Raw genomic sequence first — 22,977 nt, 5'->3', positions numbered from 1 at the left:
TCATTGTTAGTGTATAGGAATGCCACAGACATCTATGTATTAATTGTGTATCCTGCAACTTTGCTGAATTCAGATATTAGCTCTAGTAGTTTTGGAGTGGATTCTTTAGGGTTTTTTATGTACAATATCATGTCATCTGCAAACAGGGACAGTTTAACTTCTTCCTTGCCAATCTGGATGCCTTTTATTTCTTTGTGTTGTCTGATTGCCATGGCTAGGACCTCCAGTACTATGTTGAATAGAAGTGTGGAGAGTGGGCATCCTTGTCTTGTTCTCAATCTTAAAGGAAAAGCTTTCAGCTTCTTGCTGTTAAGTATAATGTTGGCTGTGGGTTTGTCATATATGGCCTTTGTTATGTTGAGGTGCTTTCCATCTATACCCATTTTGTTGAGAGTTTTTATCATGAATGGACGTTGAATTTTGTTGAATGCTTTTGTCAGCATCTATGGAGATGATCATGTGGTTTTTGTCCTTTTTGTTGATGTGGTGGGTGATGTTGATGGATTTTCAAATGTTGTACCATCTTTCCATCCCTGGTATAAATCCTACTTGATCATGATGGATGATCCTCTTTATGTATTTTTGAACTCGGTTTGCTAATATTTTGTTGAGTATTTTTGCATCTATGCTCATCAGGGATATTGGTCTGTAATTTTCTTTTTTTTTTGTGGTGCCTTTGCCTGATTTTGGTATTAGAGTGATGCTGGCCTTGTAGAATGAGTTTAGAAGTATTCCCTCTTCTTCTATCTTTGGAAAACTTTAAGGAGGATGGGTATTAGGTCTTCACTAAATGTTTGATAAAATTCAGCAGTGAAGCCATCTGGTCCAGGAATTTTGTTCTTAGGTAGGTTTTTGATTACCAGTTCAATTTCGTTGCTGGTAATTGGTCTGTTCAGATTTTCTGTTTCTTCCTGGGACAGCCTTGGAAGGTTGTATTTTTCTAGAAAGTTGTCCATTTCTTCTAGGTTATCCAGTTTGTTAGCATACAATTTTTTACAGTATTCTCTAATAATTCTTTGTATTTCTGGGGTGTCTGTAGTGATTTTCTTTTCTTATTTCTGATTTGGTTTATATGTGTAGACTCTCTTGTTTTCTTGACAAGTCTGTCTAGGGGTTTATCTATTTTGTTGATTTTCTCGAAGAACCAGCTCTTGCATTCATTGATTCTTTTGGTTGTTTTATTCTTCTCGATTTTATTTATTTCTGCTCTATTCTTTATTATGTCCCTGCTTCTACTGACTTTAGGCCTCTTTTGTTGTTCTTTTTCTAGTTTTGTTAAATGTGAGTTTAGAGTACTCATATGGGATTGTTCTTCTTTCCTGAGGTAGGCCTGTATTGCAATATACTTTCCTCTCAGCACAGCCTTTGCTGTGTCCCACAGATTTTGCGGTGTTGAATTATTGTTGTCATTTGTCTCCATATATTGCTTGATCTCTGTTTTTATTTGGTCATTGATCCATTGGTTATTTAGGAGCATGTTGTGAAGCCTCCATGTGTTTGTGGGCTTTTTCATTTTCTTTGCATAATTTATTTCTAGTTTCATACCTTTGTGGTCTGAAAACTGGTTGGTACAATTTCAATCTTTTTGAATATACTGAGGCTCTTTTTGTGGCCTAGTATATGATATATTCTTGAAAATGTTCCATGTGCACTTGAGAAGAATGTGTATTCTTCTGCTTTAGGGTATAGAGTTTTGTAGATGTCTGTTAGGTCCATCTGTTCTAATGTGTTGTTCAGTGCCTCTGTCTCCTTACTTATTTTCTGTCTGGTTGATCTGTTCTTTAGAGTGAGTGGAGTGTTGAAGTCTCCTAGAATGAATGCATTGCATTCTTTCCCCCCTTTTAATTATGTTGGTATTTGTTTCACATATGTAGGTGTTCCTGTGTTGGGCACATAGATATTTATAAAGGTTGTACCTTCTTGTTGGATTGTCCCTTTTATCATTATGTAATGTCCTTCTTTGTCTCTTGTGACTTTCTTTGTTTTGAAGTCTATTTTGTCTGATACAAGTACTGCAACTCCTGCTTTTTTCTCCCTATTAGTTGCATGAAATATATTTTTCCATCCCTTCACTTTTAGTCTGTGTATGTCTTTGGGTTAAAGTGAGTCTCTTGTAGGCAGGATATAGATGGGTCTTGTTTTTTTATCATTCAGTGACTCTATGTCTTTTGATTGGTGCATTCAGTCCATTTACATTTAGGGTGATTATTGACAGGCATGTACTTATTGCCATTGCGGGCTTTAGCTTCGTGTTTACCAAAGGTTTAAGGTTAACTTCCTTACTATCTAAGAGTCTAACTTAACTCACTTAATATGCTATTAGAAACACAATCTACAGATTCTTTTTTTTCTGCTCCTTTTTCTTCCTCCTCCATTCTTTATATATTAGGTATCATATTTTGTACTCTTTGTCTATCCCTTGATTGACTTTGGAGATAGTTAATTTAATTTTTCATTTGCTTAGTAGTTAGGTGTTCTACTTTCTTTACTGTGGTTTTATTACCTCTGGTGATATGAAACCTTAGGAACACATAGCAGTCTTTCCAAAATACACTGTAGAGACAGTTTGTGGGAGGTAAATTTTCTCAGCTTTTGCTTATCTGAAAATTGTTTAATCCTTCCTTGATAATCTTGCTGCATAAAGTAATCTTGCTTCCAGGCCCTTCTGCTTCATTGCATTAAATACATCATGCCACTCCCTTCTGGCCTATAAGGTTTCTGCTGAGAAGTCTGATGATAGCCTAATGGGCTTTCCTTTGTATGTGATCTTATTTCTCTCTCTGGCTGCTTTTAATAGTCTGTCCTTATCATTGATCTTTGCCATTTTAATTACTACTCTTGGTGTTGTCTTCCTTGGGTCCCTTATGTTGGGAGATCTGTGCACCTCCATGGCCTGAGAGACTGTCTCCTTGCCCAGACTGGGAAATTTTTCAGCAATTACCTCCTCAAAGACACTTCCTATCCCTTTTTCTCTCTCTTCTTCTTCTGGTACCCCTATAATGAGAGTGTTGTTCCATTTGGATTGGTCACACATTTCTCTCAATATTCTTTCATTCTTAGAGATCCATTTTTCTCTCTGTGACTCAGCTTCTCATCTCTAGTTTCTATTTCATTTATCATCTCCTTCACTGTACCTAATCTGCTTTTAATACCCTCCATTGTGCTCTTCAACAATTGGATCTCTGACCGGAATTCAGTCCTGAGTTCTTGAATATTTTTCTGTATCTCCATGCACATGTTAATGATTTTTATTTTGAAATCCCTTTCAGGAAGATTTGTGAGGTCGATGTCATTTAAATCTTTCTCAGAAGTTGTATTCATAATTTTGCTTTGAACCAGGTTCCTTTGGCGATTCATAGTTGTACATGGCGCCCTCTAGTGCCCAGAATCTCTACTCTCTGGAGGTGGTCAGCCCCTGAAGCAATGTTGGGGATCACAGTGGAGTGGTATTGGTGCCTGGCGGGGAGGAAAGAACTGTTTCTTGCTTCTGATCTGCTATGCCTGTCTCCACTGCCTGAACCCGTGGGCTAAGCACACAAGCATAAGCCTCTATGCTTTGCATTTGTAGTTGCTGTAGACAGATCTTCCCTCTGGCTGACCTAACACCAGGGTAGGTTTTGCCAGTTTGCGAGCCAGGTGGGGCTGGCCGGGAGAAAGGCGCAGTAGGCTGCATAGCACGGAGGGGGTCCTTGGAGCTGTGTAGCCAGCCAGGGAGCTGGAGTGCCTGAGGATCGTGAAAGCTCCCAACCTGCTGGACATCATGGCCCCGGACAATTTTGTCTACCTCTCCTTTCTCCTGAGCAGTAAGCTCTGTGCAATCCTTGCCCCTTTAGCAGCCCTCTTGCTGTTAGTAAATCTCTCAGACTGCCTGTCTTTCTTTTGTCCTAGAGCAGCTGGGTATGGATCCCTGCTTTCCACAAGCAGCTGGGATCTCAGTCTCTCCAGCAATTCTGCCTGTCTTAGCTTTCCAATCCCCTAATCATGACGGTATCATGAAAGCACCGTGAAATGTAGGTTTGTGCTCCCAGAGCAGATCTCTGGAGTTAGGTATTCAGCAGTCCCAGACTTCCACTCCTTCCCCAGCTCCGTTTCTCTTCCTCCCGCAGTGAGCTGGGGTGGGGGAGGGGCTTGGGTTCTGCCAGGCCACAGCTTTGGTATGTTACCTTGTTGCATGAAGTTTATTCTTTTCTTTAGGTGTATGCAGTTTGGTGCAGTCTTCTTTCCTGTTGTTCTTTCAGGATTAGTTGTATTAATTTTATTTTCGTATTATATGCAGTTTTAGGAGGAAGCCTTTGTCTCACCTCTCTCACTACCATCTTTAATCCTCTTAAGCTTCAAGATGCTTCTCTTTACTTCTTTAGAGAGACTTTTCAATAGTAAACTGGTCTGAAGTTTCATAAAATGTATTTCTTACTTTGAGTCTCAGTCAAAAATTTCTGAACCTAGTGTGTTAATTTGGGAGGTGGGAGATGCCATTCTTGGACTAGACCCAAAGGAGGATATAATCAATAAAATTAGTAATCCTACTGATAATTACGACAATTATCAAACTTGGATTTTGTGCCAGGAAGGGGTGCTGAGGTACCTGAGCTCTCCACAGAGGCAAGGGGGGAAGAGTCCAGAGCAGACAGAGATCCTGTGAGCAGGGAAGACTGCCTGGAAGAGGTGGAATCTGAAGTCAGACTTGAAGAACCCCTTTGTCCTGACAGGTTCAGGGCTGGGTCAGAGTGCTGAGTTCAGGTGGCAAAAATAATAACAAAACAGTAGCTACCATCAGGGAGCTCTGGCTGAGTGCCAGGCACACTCTTAATCCTATAGACATTGCTGGGAGGCCAGGACTGCTCTTCACACCATTTTACAAATGAGGAAAATGAGACTCAGAGAAAGGTGGTGACTTTTGGGGTAGGGGTCACATAGCAGTAAAGTCACCAAGGCTAGATCCAGGACAAATCTGCCCTGCTCAAAGCCCTGGACTGCACACAGATGGGGCCTGAATAAATGAGGGGTGCTGAATCCTGGAGATGGAGCAGTTGGCCCGGAAGAGACAATGAGGACAGATGGAGATGGGTCTGGGTTGGGACTCAGGCAGCAGTAATATTTGAGTAATATCTGAGGGTCAGAGACTGTCTGGCACAGGAGGAAGACTGCAGGCTCCAAGCCATCCACCCTGGAGAATCCATGTGGAGGTTTCTTGGCAATGATGTGGCCAGGGAGAGCAGCTAGGCCAGCTCTCTGCCCTGATATTGTCCATTCCTGATATTATCCCCTGACTGGTGGCGGGCAAGGAGGAGAGAAGAGCAGTAGGGTCTGTTTTTCATCTTTTGTCAAGTCTCATCTTTGCTGGTTTAAACCCAGCTCCTCTGCCTTCCAGCAAATCATTTGTGCCTGTCAGGAAATAATTGTTGGCTTGAGCATTTCCATGAAGGAACTGGGGGTTCCCACAGCTTATGTTTCTGTGCAGGACTGAACTGGGGAGCTCTCTCCCAGGAACACCAGCACCTAGCTTGCTTGGCTGGAAGGGGCCATGGATGGCCACAGGCAGCTCTCCTGGAAGTGTGAGAAAGGGGCATTTGCTACTCTTGGCAGCAGCAGCTCTCCTGGTCTTGGATTGTGGTGGATTGGTTGTGCATGTGCTCACATACTTGCATACACACACATGCTCACTTGGATATCCACACTCATGCCCACTGGACACTTGCACAAACACGCACACCTTAGCTCTTCAAACCTGAGTTCACACATGAGCAGCACAAGCATGTATGTGTGTACACACAAGCACACATGTGTACAGGGTCACCCATGGGGGCCTTGACATTCTTTAGATGATAAGGGGGTTTTTAAGTGCTTGTGTATGGGAGGATGTGGGGTGGTGGTAGCCCTGATGAGGGTGCTGGTTGAGCGGGGATAGGTCCTGAGCCCTCCAGTTTGGAAGGTCCTGTTCCTGGGACCATTTGTCCTTTCTCATGGACTTTTGAGCCTCTGCTGTGAATTTCTGGACCTCTCAGGAGGCTTCTGCAGCATTTTGGGCTGATACAGTTGGCTATCTGATTCTTCCCTTCTGCCTGGGGCTGGGGAGAGAGAGCAGAGTGCCTTCCCTTGGAAATACTTAGGGCTGCTCTGTGTCCTTTCCTTCTCTCCCTTGATATTCAGCCTCTCCCCATCCCAGGCCCAGGGTCGGATGAATCTGGTCCTGGAAGCTCTCTTGGGGTTGGGGGGAACCCCCATCCCTTTGGCCAGCAGGCAGCCAGGAATGCAGGACTTGCTGCTCTGAGCATGGACTTAGCAGAACTTTGTGGGCTGGTGGTGGGCTGGTGAGGCTGGGCACCATGGTCAGGATGGAATCTGTGGCCGTCCCTGAGGTGCCTCCAAGCCCCCAGCCCTCCACTTCTGGAGCTGATCCCTGAGGCTGCCTGTTGGAGCCTGAAGGGCTGTGATTGCTGGCTGTCCTGGGGACGTCTCTGCCCTGGGCTTTTCTGCTGATTCCACAAGAACTCCTACTCTGTGCATGGTGAATACTAATGAGTGAATGATGATACACTAGGCACCATGCAGCAGACCAAAAGACAAGTCAGAGATGGAACTGTGTCCTCCAGAAGCTCAGTGCAGAGAGACAGACAGCCGTGGACCCCATGAACAGACAGCATCTGCTGGACTGTGAGGGAGGGCAAGCTGTGTATGTGTACATGTATGTACACATGTGCACATGTGTGCATGTGTGTGTGCATGCACATGCTAGCGTAAATGTGCTCCCCTACCTTAGTGCTGGCCACAAGGGTCTTATCCTGGAATACATCATCTTTAGGATGGCAGGCATGGGCATCATTTGGAGAGTCTGACAGCTGGGGATTATGGGGTTGTGGCAAGAGGAGGAAGGGAGGGAATGGCACCCAAGAATGGAGCCTATACTGTGCCACACACTGCGCCTGGGCATCACATGCCCCAGCTCCCTGGCTCCTCAACACCTCTTTTAAGGAGGACAGGCCATATTATGGATGAGGAGTTTGGGGATTAGAGACCTTTGTCACTTTTCCCAGATCACACAGCCAGTAAATTGTGAGCCAGTATGATTCTTGCTCTGCTAGAGTCTGAAGGGTCAGGTCTGCTTCCCAAGGCCACTACTGGTCTTTCTCTGCTTTTCTCCTCACACACTGTTGGTGGGGCAGGAGAAGACCTGGGTCTGAAGGCAAGTCTTCGCTGGGACTCAGTTTCCTTAGCTACTAAAATAGGGGTAATAGAAGTACTTATGTCAGAAAATCATCCAGTTGGAGCATTGGAGACCTGGGGGTTGGAGACTTGGTAAGAGCACCAGAGAGACAGCTGTTTCTCCTTATTGTTAGGACTCAGGGGGTCTATGGACCCAGGTGCCCCTCACCCAGCCTGGCTCCCTGGCCTGACTTCAGATAGAGGTGAACTCCCCATCCCCTGCCCTCATCCTGGGGAGACCTGCACTCCACCCACTCCTCAGCTCTGATTTGGGACAAGCAGGTAGTGACAGGTGAGGAAGAAGCATTTCCCGAGTGTGGAGCCCAGAGAGGGAGGAAGTGACTCACTAACCACAACAAAGCCCATCTCCCGGAGAGGAAGCAGCAGAGGGAGTGTGAACGCACGTGGATGCTCACGGGTGTGTGAGCTGAGAACGGGCCTGGGCTGTGGGGCACTGGCAAGTGTCTGGCTGGGCTGCCATGCAGTACTAGCCCCGCTCGGGCGTAGGAGGTGGGGGCAGGGCCTCCTGGGGGGCAAGGATTCAGCGTGTCACCTCCAGGACCCATGGGGTCGGAGCAGAGGGACCCCTTCCCTTCCAAAATTTCTGCACCTTCCTTAAGGCTTCTGGAGGGCCCAGGGGCACCTTTCTCTGGATGTCCAGGACTTGGGAGATGCCCACGATTGAGCGGATAGTCTGCTCTTCAAGGGCTCACCTATTGACAACCAGGAATGGCTGAGGCCCAAAGAGCGCAATCTCCTAGCTTAGGTTGCGCAGAACTGTGAGGTTTTTTCCGGAGTCCGGTGCTTATCTCTGTCCCGCCGAGGCTCGGTCTGGCTTAAAAAGCAGAGCGGGGCGAAGGAAGGGGTCTCGGAGGGGCGTCGAGAGTATTAGCTTCTTTCTCCAGCCGGGGAGGCTGGATGTAGGGTTTGGGCATCTTCCAGAACAAGCCGAACTAAGGACAAGGAAAGAGGAACTGGCTTCCCAGGCAGTCTCCCCCGCCCCAAACTTTTCCTCCCGGCGGAGGGTGGGCGGGCGCTGGGAAGACGCGGGGCCGCAGAAGGTGGGGCCTGTTGTCCCCTACTCGCCCGGGAGCAGCCGCTCTCGGATGCCTATCCAGACGCGGCTTCGGTGAGTGTGTCTTTAAATCCGAGACCCCCGCCCCCTCGGCAGCTGGGGCCGGGGCTCCGGCTGGCCCGGCGGTGACGGGTGCAGTGAGTGATTGGCGGCCCGGCAGAGTCCGCCCCTCGGCTTGGGGCTGCGGGGCGCGGGGCGCGGGGCGGCGCGGCATGCCGAGGCTGGGGTGCGCAGCTACCACCGCTGGCCAGCGCGGGCTCCTGCTCTGGTGGCCTCTCCTCGTCTCGTAGTGCTCGGCCTGCCCGCCTCCGGAGCCGCCTCTGCCCACGGATGGGCTGGGGAAGTTGGGAGGAGCGAGCCGGAGCCCTCGCCGGGCGCGCCCCGCCACTGCCTGACTCGGCGCCCGCAGTCCGGGCGCAACGCGCCGGCCGCAGGAGCACGGATGCCCCCCGGAGCCGCGGGCTGGCAGGTACCGACGCGTCCAGACCTGGGGCTGGCGACGGAAGGGCAGATCTGGGAGCCCACTGGGCACCCCCAGTCCGAGGCTGCCCCGACCAGCCCCTCCCCACCCCTCGGAGCGCACGCCTCTCGGGGCTCCCCAGAGAGGAGAGGTTCTACCCTCTCTGTCTCCCCCAACCCTGCATGGGACTGGTGTCTGGGAGAGCAGTGGGCCCTCACATATGAAACTGTGCAGTTATTGAGTCGTTTTGTTTGTCGGGTTCTGGGCTACCCCCTCCCCCGAGATTTACCTCGCACTGGTGTCGATGTGGGCTGGCAACACCTCCGCTCTTCATGGCTAGGTCTGGGGGCAGGGCCACTGAGCCTGGCTTCCTATGCAGTTGGGGGCAGGGAAGAAGAGGTCTTGTGGTCCACACGTGGGTCCCAGGGCTGTCTGTGGGGTGCTTGGGCCCGTGGAAAGAGGAAGAGTCCAGAGATCCCGGTGGGCATAAGCCTTGATTAGTGGACTCTCCGGCCTTGTTCATCTGTAGGCCTGGGTCTCCAGGAGGCCCCCTTTCGTTCTCAGGGGTTTTTCCCGAAGGCGCGGTGACCTGTCAGGAAGCAGAGTGGCTGGAGGTCTGCTGCACCGGACGCCTTAGAGTGGCCGGCGTGGTTGGAGGTGTTCTCATCTCTTGGGAAGTTGCAGGTGGAAGAAAGCTTTCTGGCTTCAGGAAGCGTCCAGGGTTGTTTACTCTCCAACCAAAGGTCCAGACACCAACTCCTGGGCTTCTGTGTAGAGTGGCAGCACCCAGTGACCCGACCCCTCTTAAATGCAGGACACTGGGCTCTTCCTAGGAGGATGGGAGTGGTGATGGGAGGGTTGGCGGGTTCAGTTTTCAGGGGCTCTGCCCCTGCGGAAGACAAGACAGAGTTTGCTGATAATGGGGTTTCCATACCAGTCCAGGACTAGTAATAATATGTTAGTGGAAATGCTAAGAGGCTACACATGATTGATTGCTAAGTAGGTGACCTAGGCTGTGATTGCTGGGGGAACTGGGGTCCGGTTCTCATTCAATCATGCAATTGTGTTTAAAGTGTTCCAGCTCTACACCCATCCTTCCTTATGCTGCTAGGAATGAGGACCTCTTACCACCTCCATGGTCAGGGAGCAACAGGAGGCTTAGGGGAGTCTCCCGTATATGTAAGTGGCCCTAGCCCCACTCCCAGGTGTTTTTTTCCTGCTGGTAGATTTCTAAAGAAACCCATTTGGTTTCTTGGGGCAGGATGAGCATGGGACTCTCTTAGCTGCCTTGAGGCCTCCGAGGTTTGAGGTCAAGATCCAGCCTTACAGGAGGTTCAGAGACAAGTAGGAAGGAAGTCCTCACCTTCCTGAAGAGCCTCTGTCACTGGGGGCTGGGGATGAGATTGGGAGGCCGGAGGCTGGAAGCCCTGAACCAGACACTGTTTCCTGTGATTGCAGACAGGTGCTCTCCCCTTCACTGGCCATCCTGTGTTGGAGCTGGAATGTTGGAGGTGTGTGGGCAGGGCAGGGCTGGCTTGAGGCAGGTGGGACCTGGGGTAGCACCGACTCACCTCTGAGGTTCTGCTGTTGCTGAGGCTCTCCTCCTCTACCCTATCATCCCTGGCAGGTTTCTGCTTTTCTAGAACACTTTGCAGAGGTAGCAGTGTGCTTGTGCCTGTGGCCTGGGGTGCTGTTGTGGGAGTGGGAGCTCACCCTGCAGCCCTCAGTTGGCACTGTGAGCTCTTGGATTCAGTTGGCTCACACACAGTCACCTGGGCACAGCGGGGGTGGGAGGGGGGCGATGTTGGTGTGGGCAGAGATGTGTGAGTGTTTATAGCCACATGGCAGAGACAGAGAGGAACTGGTACAGACATGCATGCAGACAGACACAGGAGTGCAGTGGAAGTGGGCATCAACCCAGGGGCACAGACCTGAGAACACATAAAACTGGAAGACACATGGGCCACAGACACTATATGGGCAGATCCACACCTTCATGGAGATTTGAACCACTTGACAAGGGAGGCAGAAGAGTAAGTGGCCAGAGGTATGGGCAACAGACATGGATGTGAACTGCCATTCACTGACTCAAGAAATGAAGCCACATGGAAGTGGCTTGAGTACTAGGTAGACATGGAGTTGGCTCTGGGCTCCCTGGGGACACAGGCATATATATCTGTTGAGTCACCTGACAGCAGAAGCCGAGGTGGGAATTGAGATAGAATCAGAGGGGTACACTGGTTAGTTTTTCACATGACTTCGTGTGGCAAGGTGCCCAGAAGCTGTCCTGTTTAGGGTGGTGGTGCTGCCAATGTTCTGTGGTGTGGCTTCATTTCTAGACTCTCACTGTGGGGATTGAAGACCCCAAAAGGCTTATTATTCTCTGTTTTACTCTGAGAGTCATTTGAGCTCCCCACTCTCTAAGTTGCAGGGCTGGCTGCATGCCTTAAGCAGCAGCATGGACTCCTTGAACCTCTGAATCTCATCCTCCCTGGGTCTCCAGAAGTTTCCTAGGTGAGGCCATGTGGCCTCGGTAGGGGAGGAAACTGGCTGGGGACTCTCTGTGAGCTGAAGCCTGAGGCTGTCTCACAGGGAAGGGACCATCCCTCAGGGGAGAGAAAGTAGACATGCAGTAGGGTCTTTGACAAGATCATTGCCCTCTGGTGTGGGCTGCCCCTCACCCCAAACCCCCATACCTTCTGGCTATGGTGACCTCTCCTCTGCCCAACCTGGAGATTGGGAATCCGCCCAGAGTCTAGATGCAGCTCAACACTAACTCACTGTATGACCCTAGGCAAATTATATAATGTCTTAACTAATTCACCTTCAAAATCAAACACCTCATCTTTAAAATGGGGCCATTAACCCCAAACTCTTGGGGGTTTGTAAGGGTTAAATGGGGATGATTAGTGGACAGCATGTGGCCCAGGGCTGGCACAGAGTGAGTACTCAGGCGGTGGAGCTTTGATTTCAAGCCTTCTCCTGTGGCAAGGACTCTCCAGAGCTGTGTCAGCAGCCAGGTGCCTGGCCGTGAGAAGGCTGAGCAGTCAGGCCCTTCTCTTTGAAAGTTGGAGGGCTTCGTCCTCCACCCCTGCCCACCAGCCATTCCTTAGCCCTGTGGGACCTCCGCAGACAGGGTCAGGAAATGGCAGGCCGGGTGTATGGAAGCTTGGGCCTGTCGCCTGCCTGGCCTCTGGGAGGGGAGCCAGCGGTTTGCTAAGAATAGCCCTAATCAGGGCTCTGCCTCTGAGCGGGTGGCTGTGTGCCTCCCTGGTCCAGGCTGAGGTGCATGCAGGTGGGCCTTTGATGCTTCCTGTAACTGGCACTCAGCATATGGCTGGGCCTGGGGGCAGCAGGCTCAGTGGGGAAGAGGCTCTGCTGCTCCTGTTAGGTCTTTGGCTGGGGCCTGGGGAAAAAAAGTACACTGGCCTTTAAAATCTCTGAGTTCCTCTTCTACTTGGAGGTTGTCCTGACAACTGCCCTCTGACCATCTTCCTGTTCCACAGTGGATCTGCAGTGGTTAAGAATACGGGCTCTGGAACCACTAGAGTCTGAATTCTAGCTTCCTCCCTCACTAACTGTGTGTCCCCGGGCACCTCACTTAACCACTCTGTGTCTGAGTCCTTGTGTAACAGGGTTAATTATAATAACTGTTGTAAGAATGTCACAAGGATGAAAGGAGGTAGTGCATGAAGAGCCCTTGGGGTAGCATGTGGCTCATAGTAAGTGCTCCGTAAACAAGCTAGAGTGGTCAGGGTGCTTGCACGGTGCCTCATGGCAGGAAGGGACCCAGGGCCTCTTCATTCGGGTTCCTGGCCCTGGGTTCGGTACAAAGTGCAGGGGACCCAGGTGAGTCGGACTCAGCCCCTGCCAGGTGAGAGAGGCACATATGGACATTATGCCCACTGGCAACTTCGCGGAACCTGTGCTTGCTGTGGTTGGATGTAGTGGGAGCAGGAGGGAGGGAATGGCTTGCCTGGGGTGGGGTGGGGCTGCAGGTGGGCTTTGGAGGATGGCCAAGGGTTTGCAAGAATGAGGGAAGCCTGAGCACCCCGTGTAGAGGTGTGACAGGGTGCTGTGTTGAGGGAACAGGAGCAGATCCACAGATCTGGGGAGGGAACCCACCTTCAGCATTCTTGCCCTGGCAAGAAAGACCTTGCATTCTGGGACCTTGTGTCCCTCCCACCCCAGGCTCCGAGGCTGCCCTCATTTCCCCGTTAGGATGCAAGCTAGAGGCCCATTGGAATTCCAGGCCTCTCACTTTCCTTTTAGGAATCACATTCACTGTTCCACCCTTTCTCCAGAGACCTCTCTTGTCTTCTTATGGGTCCCGTATTTTTTGAGCTGGGCCCCAGGATCAGCATTTTTTTATTTTTGTTCATAGCTAAGACACCCATGGGTAAATAGATCCCCTTCATTGGGAATGAACTATAACCTTGAAAACACCTTTCCTAAGGAATGAATGTCTAATAGTGGAATTCCTGGACTTTGGAAGGTGTTCTATGTATTTCCTGTAAATGGCATGTGGACTGGCTTTAGCTCTGAGGGGTGCCTCTACTTAGACTTGGGTACTCTGAAGAGAGAGACATGGGGCTTCTAGGGTTACACACATGCCCACGACTGGCAGTAGGGACTGCCTGGGAACTGGATGTGTCACTGCTGACCCTGTAGGCTCCCAGGAAGCCAGGACTGTTGGAAATTCCAGGAGGAGGGTGGGTGTGGTGCTGGCTGGGCTGTGGGTCCTCTGCTGCCGCCCTCACCCATGAGAAACAGGGCTTGGGGAGGAGGGGAGTGTGGAGGGAGTGGGTGGGTGGGGTAAGAGGTGGGTACCCTCAGATGACCTGGGATCTTGCCAGCCTCTGCAGCCTGCTGAGCCCCAGGGCCTGCTTGTCTGCCTGCAGTGTGGCCTCTATCTGGGTCCTCCCCAGAGTGAGGACACTGACAGTTGGGTATTTTGAAGGTTCTGTTTAGAAAGCACAGAGGGGAATTTCTCCTCCCCTTTTCTTTCCTGGAACAGTAGACCCTGAGAAGGAGTTAACCCTTCTTCTGCCTGTCACAAAGTGGCTGGTGGACGTGTCCCCTTTGACTGTTGCCCTATAGTTACCGAGTCCCTTCTCCTGGGATCCCTGAGGTTGGTGCTGACCTCTTAATTCCCCAAGCGCAGCACTCCACCAGAGCCCCAGGCCCGGTTGGCCTCGTAGCCTGGGTCTGATGGGGACTCCCCGCCCCACTGCATCCTTGTCCAGCAGTGCATTGAGCCTTAGTTTGGCCACTTCCTTCCTGGTGCCCACTCCCTGTCCCCCATGGCAAGGGCATCTGCTACTGGAGCTCATGGACTTTGGGCATCTTTGAGGTGCTGCCCTGCTGGCTCACTCCAAGGCCTGTTGGGCAGGTCTGGTTTCCAATGCTCCCGAGAGAACGGCCTTGCCTGAAGATTGGGCCCCAGAGTTGCAGAGCCCTTGGAGAAGGTGCAGAGCATATGGCCCTTCTACCAGGCTCCAAACCCGGCCTGAGGCATAGGTGCATAAGCCCTGGACTGGCAGTGACTGCTTCCTTTGAGCCCAGTTTTCTCATCTGCAAAATGGGCATACTGAGTTTTCCTCTGTCTACCTTAAACATTTTTTTTGTTGTTGAGGTGACATTCACTTGACATAAGATGAACAATTTTCAAGGGGTAATTCAGTGGCCTTGATACATTCACATTGGGCACCCACTGCCTCTATCTAGTTCCAAATTCCCATCACAGCTTGTACCCATGAAACAGCCCCCATTCCTTCCTTTAACTTACTTTTAAACAGATTGTTGAGGTACATATACCATAAAACCCACCCATCCTAAGTGTTTAGCTGGAAGAGTGTTGCTCAGAGTCACAGGACTACAGCCGCCACCTCGGTTGGGCCTGAGCACACGTGCACCTGCAGAAGGTCCCTGGTGCTTGCTCTGTCGCAGTCAGTCTCCACTCCCACCCTGGTACCAGGCCCAGTTGTCTCCCTTCTGTCATGATGGTTTTGATTTTTCTAGATTGTGACATAAATGGACTCATGTAATAGGTAGTCTTTTATGTCTGGCTTCTTTGCTCAGCGCGATGTTCTTGACGTGTCCCCACACACTGCGGCGCGTCCTGCACTGAGGCAGCTTGATCCTCGTACTGCTGTTGCATTCCAGGGACCACAGCTTCTCATCAAGTTCCCATTGATGGAAGCCCACCCTGCTTTTGAAAATGTTTTCAATTTAAGAAACAATATAAAGCAATTATCTTTATGATAATTGGTGTTATCACTCTCTCAGTGGGAACTTCATAGAGAGAAAAGGTAAAACCTCCCCTTTCTCCTTCTTCATTTCCTCTCTTTGCCAAGGTAATGCTGTCAGCAGTTTGCTGAATATCCCTCAGTCTTTTTTTTTCTGTGCCTCTCTGTGAATTTGTGTAGTTTCTGATTTGGGGATATAAATGGGATCACACTGGTGCATGGCTCTGGGGCCTGCTTTTTCACTTGGCCATGGGTTTTGGGCCTGTCCTCAGCCCTGCCATCGGAGCTGTGTGCACAGTCCCTGGGGACCGTACCCCTGAGCTGAGGGCTGAGATATGGAGCCTGGGCCTTGTGCGCAGGGGTCCATCTCCCCCTGGCTCTGAGCTGGGCTCAGTGAGGCTTTGAGGAGACAGAATGAAGGCTTCCTGGAGGTGGTCAGATCAGAGCAGGTTTCTGGAGGGATGAGGCATTGGAACAAAAGGAATCAGTCTGTCCTGGGGGCAGACGAGCTGGTAGCTGGGCTTCTGGGTGGACATGTATTCCCGCTTGCTTCACCACTGCCTCCCACCTGGCAGCTGGCAGCAGGGATTTCCTCTTCCTGTCTCTGTGAAGTGTCCCTGGAAGGAGTAAGCCCAACGGGAGGGTGTTTTGTTGAGTCATCCAAAGATGGACGCTTGAGGCCTCCCTTCTTACCGAGATGGATCACCCCTTGTCCAGGCAGACTCGTCTGGGCAGCGTGCTGGGGTCTCACTGGAGTCCTGTCTTGAATGGAAGGCTTTGCCTGGCATGTGGGCAGAAGGCAGGGATGTCTGTGGCCTCCTGAGGCAGGGAGGCTGCCTGTGCTCAGATTTGTACGCTAGCCACTCTACCCAGCCAGTGGGGTCATGGAGGCCCTGAATCTGTATTGCCATGCGTCTTCCCTTGACACCGCCTGCCATGTATAAATGATCCACATTCCTGCATGCTTACTAACATTGGTTATTCTTCTCATTTTTAAGTTTTTCTTAGTTTGATAATTCAAAGTAGTATCTTACTGCTGTTGCAGAAGTGAATTCTAGGAGATAGGAGTCCTGTGTCGTGGAGTTCCAGGACAACCCCTTGCTCACCCAGGATGGGCTTGTCTTGTGACTTAGGATTTCATCTTAGCTTCCTTCTCTGAGCCTTGGAGATGGTATGGGGTGGGGAGAGGAGAGTGGGCCTCTGGGGCGAGAGGAGCGATAGGTGGGTTTGTTGATTTGCCTGTGATTTGTCCAGCTTATTGCTGTCAAACTTGGGTAATAGTTGGCCCTCCCTTTTAAAATAGTTTTTTTGAGACATAATTCACATGTCATCCAGTTCACCCATTTAAAGTGTATAATTTACTGGCTTTTAATACATTCACAGAGTTGTGCATCTATCACCATGACCTAATTTTACATTTTCATGAACCTGAAAAGACACCCTGTACTCATGTGTCATCACTCCCCGCCCCCAGCCTACTGGTCTCCTGTCTGTCTCTGTAGATTTGCTTGTTCTGGACACTTCATGTAAATGGAGTCATATGGTATATGGTTTTGTGGGCTCCCTTTTAAAAAAAGAAAAGAAAAGCCCCTACTTGTTGATTTACATTTTTTTATTGGAATATAAGTTAAATGTACAAATATAAACTAGCTGTAGGCTGCCCTATATAGAGGCTGCCCTGCAGTGTGGCATTAGTAATGTTAGGCTGATTGGGTAATTTGGAGTAATAATGATTACTCACATTTGAACCCAAACTGCCTAAATGTCTGTTTTAGTAGCATATCACTTGATACCTGGAAAGCTGGCTTGTTTGCTTGAAGGTAAGAGCAGAATGGTGGTATTACTGAAGTCTGCACGTAGCGGCTCTTAAAGCCACTTGTAGCAGGAGTCAGAAATGTGGCACACACAGAGATGAGCTTTGCTCAGTTCACACAGATGCTCTCAACATGAACCTGGTCCTGACCGCTAAGAGGCTGGGCCTTTGTTTTGAGAACATCCAGACTGCCATGGACCATGGGGAGGCTCCATTCTCCACCCAAGCCCCTCTTCTGTTTGAACTACAACTTTTGTGCTGGGTGCAGTGATGTCATTTGGACAGGGAATGTGGGTGGCATCACATGGAGAAGGAAGTGGTGGCAAACACACGAGCGCAGGTTGGAGTCCCAAATTTCACGGCAGTGCTTCCTTATGAGATGGCCATTCAGATGCCCCAAGGTATCCACTCCAGTAATTTTTTAATTGATGAGAAATTTACATAACATATAATTAACTATTTACAGTATGCAGTTCAGTAGTGTTCCATTCATAATGTGCAACCATCAGCTCTAATTCCAAAACATTAAAAAAATTTTTATTTTATTGTGGTAAGAACACTTAACATGAGATCTACCTTCCGAACAAATTTTAAGTGTATAATACATCACCGTTAACAACAGGGACAGTTGTTGTTCAGCAGATCTCTAGAATTTATTCATCTTGTTTAACTGAAACTTTCTGCCCACTGATCAGTAAGCCCCCACTTCCTTCTCCCTCCATCCCCTGGTAACCACCATTCCACTCTAGTCTATGAATTTGACCACTTTAGGTTCCTATAAATGGAATCTCGCGGTGTTTGACTTTCTGTGACTGGTTTATTTCACTTAGTGAAACATCCTCAAGGTGCATTCGTGTTATAACACATTGCAGAATTTCCTTCTTTCTTAAACTGACTAATATCCCATTGTATGTATATACCACATTTTCTTTATCCATCCATCAATGGGCATTTGGGTTTCTTCCACCTCATGGCTGTCGTGAATAGTGCTACAGTGAACATAGGAATGCTTGTATCTCTCTGAGATCCTGATTTCAATTCTTTTGGATAAGTACCCAGAATTGGGGTTGCTGACTCATATGCTAATTCTATTTTTAATTTTTTGATGAACCCCATACTGTTTTCCATACCAGTGGCACCATTTTACAAACCAACAGTGTGCAAAAGGTTCCAGTTTCTATGTCCTTGCCAACACTTGCCTTTTTTTTTTTTTTGTAATAGCCATCCTGATGGGCATGAGGTGATATCTCATTGTGGTAAACAGTATCTGTAGTCTGTCATACGAATTTACATATTCTGGATATTTCATATACATGGAATTATATAACATATGACTTTTTGTGTCTGGCTCCTTTGACATGGAATAATGTCAAGGTTCGTCTACACTGTAGCAAGTAGCAGTGCCTCATTCCTTTTTTTATTTTATTATATTTTATTTTTTATTTTGGTATGATTAATGTTCAGTTACATGAGCAATGTTATGGTTACTAGACTCCCCCCATTATCAAGTCCCCACCACATACCCCATTATAGTCACTGTCCATCAGCGTAGTAAGATGCTATAGAATCACTATTTGTCTTCTCTGTGCCTTCCCTGTGTCCCCCCCCACTCCATATGCATGCTAATCGTAATGCCCCCTTTTTCCCCCTTATCCCTCCCTTCCCACCCATTCTCCCCAGTCCCTTTCCCTGTGGTAACTGTTAGTCCATTCTTGGGTTCTGTGGGTCTGCTGCTGTTCTTGTTCCTTCAGTTTTTTCTTTGTTCTTTTACTCCACAGAGGAGTGAAATCATTTGATACTTGTCTTTCTCTGCCTGGCTTATTTCACTGAGCATAATACCCTCTAGCTCTGTCCATGTTGTTGCAAATGGTAGGATTTGTTTTCTTTTTATGGCTGAATAATATTCCATTGCCTCATTCCTTTTTATAGCTGAATAATATTCCATTGCATGGATGTTCTGGGTTTTATCAGTTTATCAGTTGATGGACGTCTGGACTGCCTCTACCTCTTGGCTGCTATGAACACAGGGTACACATATTTGTTTGGATACTTGTTTTCCGTTCCCTTGGGCATGCACCTAGCAGTAGAATTGCTGGTAATTGTAGGTTTAACTTTTTGGGTTTGATATTCCGGATTTAGATCATGGTAATAGTTCCACAACATTGTGAATGTACTAAATGCCACTGAATTGTGTAATTTAAAAAGGTGAGTTTTATGGTTTATGAATTAAATCCTAATAAATAAAAAAAAAAGAGAGCTCATAGATCCTGGAGCAGATATCCATGGAGGCTAGATTGAGTCATGTTCTCAGCACTGGAAATCCCTAAGTCCTGTATTGCCTGTTGCAATCCTGCAGACTCCCTGGTTGATGGTAATGCTGGCCTCAGCCCCATATGGGGTCCTTGTTTGGGGTGGCAGGTGGGACCTGTGGGAACCAAAAGGGCCAGATGGCTGCCTGCCCCCTCCACGTCTCTGCCGTAGCTCATTCTGGCCCTTTCTGGCTTCTAACTGAGAGGTGCTCACGATAGAACTCAGTTCGCTAGGTTTCCCCACCTGTGAAACGGGCCTATGAACAGCTAGCCTTGGCTGTGGACTGGGTTCTGTGAGCAGCAAAGCCAGCAGGCCAATCTGTCTTCCCCTCTGGATCTAGTTTTTCCCTTTCTGTCTTTTGTGTTGCTTTCCACAGTGACCCACGTGGGGCACAGGACCAGTTCCTCCTCTGTAGGTCTCTCAGGTGGGTGGGTGTGCGGCCTCCTTCTGGGATCGCAACAGGGAGCAGGGGCCATGCCTCTCCTTGGGAGATCCAGTCTACAATATCATGCCTTACCTCTGACATTTGTACAGAAATGATGGTAATAGCCCTCTCTCACTTACTGAGCATTCACTCTGCTAGGTGCTGGGCTCAGCAGGTTAGATGGATTTGTTTGTTACCTAAACCTCACAGCATCCTGTGGAGGAGGAACTGCCATTCACCCCCCTGTGTAGGCAGTGAAGTAGACAGATTTCATATGGGCAAAAATAACAAAGATCAGTATCTTATTTCATCGGTGAGGATGTGGGAAACCAGCCTCTTGAGCAATTCTGGTTGCTGGACAAAATACCTTAACCTTTTGGAAAAGTAATGTGGCGGTATCTGCTATGGTTTTCAAAACACACATACCTCTTTAACTCAGCAGTCCAAATTTGGGTAGCCTGCCCTGAGAAAGTAAAACCACCCAGCTGAAAGGCAGCTTGCACAGGGATGTGGTGGTGGTGCACTGGAGCCCACGCTGCTTCCCTTCAGTGCCATGTGCTCCCCCACCTCAGGGCATCTGTGCGTGCTGTTCCCTCTGTCTGCTGTGCTTTTTCACATGGCTGAAATCGTTCTGTTCTCAGATGCTATCGTAGGCCTTCTGTGACTAGCCCTATCTAAAATTTGTCCTTTTCCTACCTTCCTCATTTTCCACTCAGCCCACAGGAGCCCACATCACAGTGTGTGCACGTCATTATTTGTTGACTTCCTCCTTCCCTCTCCTTTTCTCTCTCTTGTTCCATGAAGGTCCAGGACTGTGCCTGCCCGGATGACAGGGCCGATACTTGGTAGTTCTGTGTTGAATGAGTGGTGACACTGTGAAGTGCATACCGTCACTCAACAGGCAGGGCTGGAGTTACACACACTGGTTGGGAGGTGCGTTTGTTGCCCTATGAAGGGACAAAGCTTGTCATAGAAGGAAGCTGAGGAAGTGGACTCAGAAGGGGGTGGGAAAGAAACTTTTTCTGTATACATCTTTAAGTAACTTGTGACAGTAAGCACAAATTAGTTTTGTGATTAAAAAATCTGGTCAACAACAGCAAAAAGTTGAAAAAGGAAAAAAAAACCCGTATCCAGTCAGAGGGAGCATGAGGGTGAGAGCCCTGGTTCTCTGCCTCCCAGCCCGCATTCCTGCCCACCACCCAGCTCTTCCTGTATCCTTTCCACACACAGCCTCTCAGGGTTGTCTCACTGCAGTGCTCAGAGGAAGACGGTATGAGTTAATAGCTGTTTGCATTTTATGTTGTAAATCAAGATATAATATACAGACAGTATATCAGGGCATAGTTTGTGGGATTATTACAGGTGTATCGCCCATGTGACCCCCACCCAGATCAAGATATAAAACATTTCCAGAGCCTGAAAGGTTCCCAGGGACCCCTTCCCAGTTAGTTACCCGACCCTTCCACACTCTCAAGTGGCTACACTGCTGAGTGCCTTCCCAAGGATTAGTCTTGCTTGTTTTTGAACTTCATGTAAATGGAACCACACAGTATGGTTTTTATCTGGTTTCTTCTGGCTTCCTTCTTTGAACATATACTTTGTAAGATTCATCCATGATGTTGCCAATATCAGCAGTGTGTCCCTTTGCACTGCTGTGTACTAATCCATTGTATGGGCATACCACAGTGTGCAGATTTTGATGTGCTTTTGCCTTCTTTCCAGTTTTTGATAATTATGAAAAAAACTGCTGAACACTCTGCCTGTCTTTTGGTGAGTGCTCAGACTTACTTCTTTAGGATATATACACAGGGCTGCTTGCTGGTGATGGGATAGACTATTCATTTTACCAGGAAGGAAACTAAGGAGGCTTCAAAAGATCTGGAAGGGGAAGTGGCTGTTGAAGGTCGCATAGTAACTGATGATGGAGCTCAGCCTATCTGCCCCACCCTCCAGGACCTCTCCCGCCTAGTCTTACACACCTCCCACCCCCTAGTTTGTGGCCTGCTTCTCACCCCAGCCTTGTGTGGAGGGTGGTCAGGTTGGGGCCAAGGGGCCTCTGGAGGGCCACATTTCCAGGCCTCCTTGCACTGGGTATGCCCACCAAGCACTTGTTGCTCACCCACGTCGTTCCCCATCCTTGGCCCTGGAGATGGTGGGCAGGCCAGTTTGCCTTCTTTGGTGGTGGGCTCTGGGCGAGATGAGGAGGCAATTGCTATTTGTTGGATGTTGGTGCCTCTGGGTTGGCTAGGCACGGGCAGGGACTGGCATGTGCGGCCTGCTCCGGAGTCTTTGGCCTGGGACTGTATGCATGTGTGTGTATGTGTGAGGTGTGAATGGGGCCCTGCTCACCTCACATTCACAATGCTTTTAGTGGGTGCAGGAGCATGGGGCTGCCCTGCTCAGACTCCACCTCTTTCTGGGAGATGCCTGGCAGGGTGGCTCAGTCTGGGGCTGATGCACGCCTGGCTCAGGGGCTGCCTCCTCTCACAGCCCTCCAGGGCCCAGAAGGCAGCATGTGTGTCTCCTTCCCCAGCTCCCACCACTTGGTTCTCAGAGGGATGCAGCTCCCTGGGAAGGGTGCCTTTAGCTCTTACCATGCCTGTCTACCTCTTGACCCTGAACTCTCTAAGAGCAGGGACAGAAATTAATATGGGCATCCACAGTCTATTTTTTCAATGAGCTCTTACTTTTATTTTATTGAAATGAAACATGCATACTATTAACAGTTTTTGATTATAAAGTAAGTGGCATTAAATACATTCATATTGTTGTATAACCATCACCACCATCTCCAGAACTTCTTAGTCTTCTGAAACTGAAACTCTGTGCCCGTTAAACACAAATTCCCCATAATGCTGTCTTCCCAGACCCCTCCCCACCCCCCAGACACCTGTCTCCTTTCTGTCTCTGTGAGTTTGACTGCCCTAGGTACCTCATATAAATGGAATCCTACAATATTTGTCCTTTTGTGTTTGGCTTATTTAGACACTTAGCATAGTGTCTCAAGGTTCATTCATGTTGTAGCATGTGTCAGAATTTCATTTCTTTTAAGGCTATAATTGTTCTTCTGAACACATTTGAAGTGTACCCCAGATCTTCAGGATTGAGTGAGGGGATAAGCTTGATGGTGAGAGTGGGAATAAATAATACTTATTCACATTTAATAGGTGCCAGCCCTTCCCCTATGTTTTCTTTGTTATCCTCACCACATCCTTATGAAATAGGTTCCAATATTGTCCTCATTTTATGGATAAGAGAACTAGGCTCAGAGAACTTCAGTAACTTGGCCAGAGTCACCCAGCACATCATCAGTCAGCCAGGATTGGATGCCAGGTCTGCCTGACTGCACAGCCGGTGCTCTGCATTCCCACCACCTAGCACAGCGCCCTGGCCAGGCTTAGAGTCATTTCCTTGCATCCTTCTTGTCTCCTCCCCACAGCTGAT

The 22,977-nt window shown here is 48.9% G+C and overlaps 1 protein-coding gene across 7 annotated transcripts in view; it reads left to right on the top strand.

Annotated features, from left to right (window-relative positions):
• Positions 1 to 22,977, top strand: part of PALD1 (phosphatase domain containing paladin 1) — a 112,987-nt gene that overhangs the window by 14,717 nt on the left and 75,293 nt on the right. Inside the window, exon 1 of one of the 7 annotated variants that reach the window (XM_073240901.1) lies at positions 7,687 to 8,332. The exons of 2 other annotated variants lie outside the window; for them this stretch is intronic. The gene's annotated coding sequence lies outside the window, so the exon portion shown is untranslated. Of the gene's footprint in view, positions 1 to 7,686; positions 8,333 to 8,379; positions 8,748 to 22,977 lie in introns of those variants that run through there. 4 more of the 7 variants (XM_073240905.1, XM_036998926.2, XM_036998922.2 and 1 more) reach the window with 4 other exon arrangements.

This window comes from Manis javanica, chromosome 7 (assembly GCF_040802235.1).
Source record: "Manis javanica isolate MJ-LG chromosome 7, MJ_LKY, whole genome shotgun sequence".
NCBI lineage: Eukaryota > Metazoa > Chordata > Mammalia > Pholidota > Manidae > Manis > Manis javanica.
This window is presented reverse-complemented; position numbering and strand designations above follow the sequence as displayed.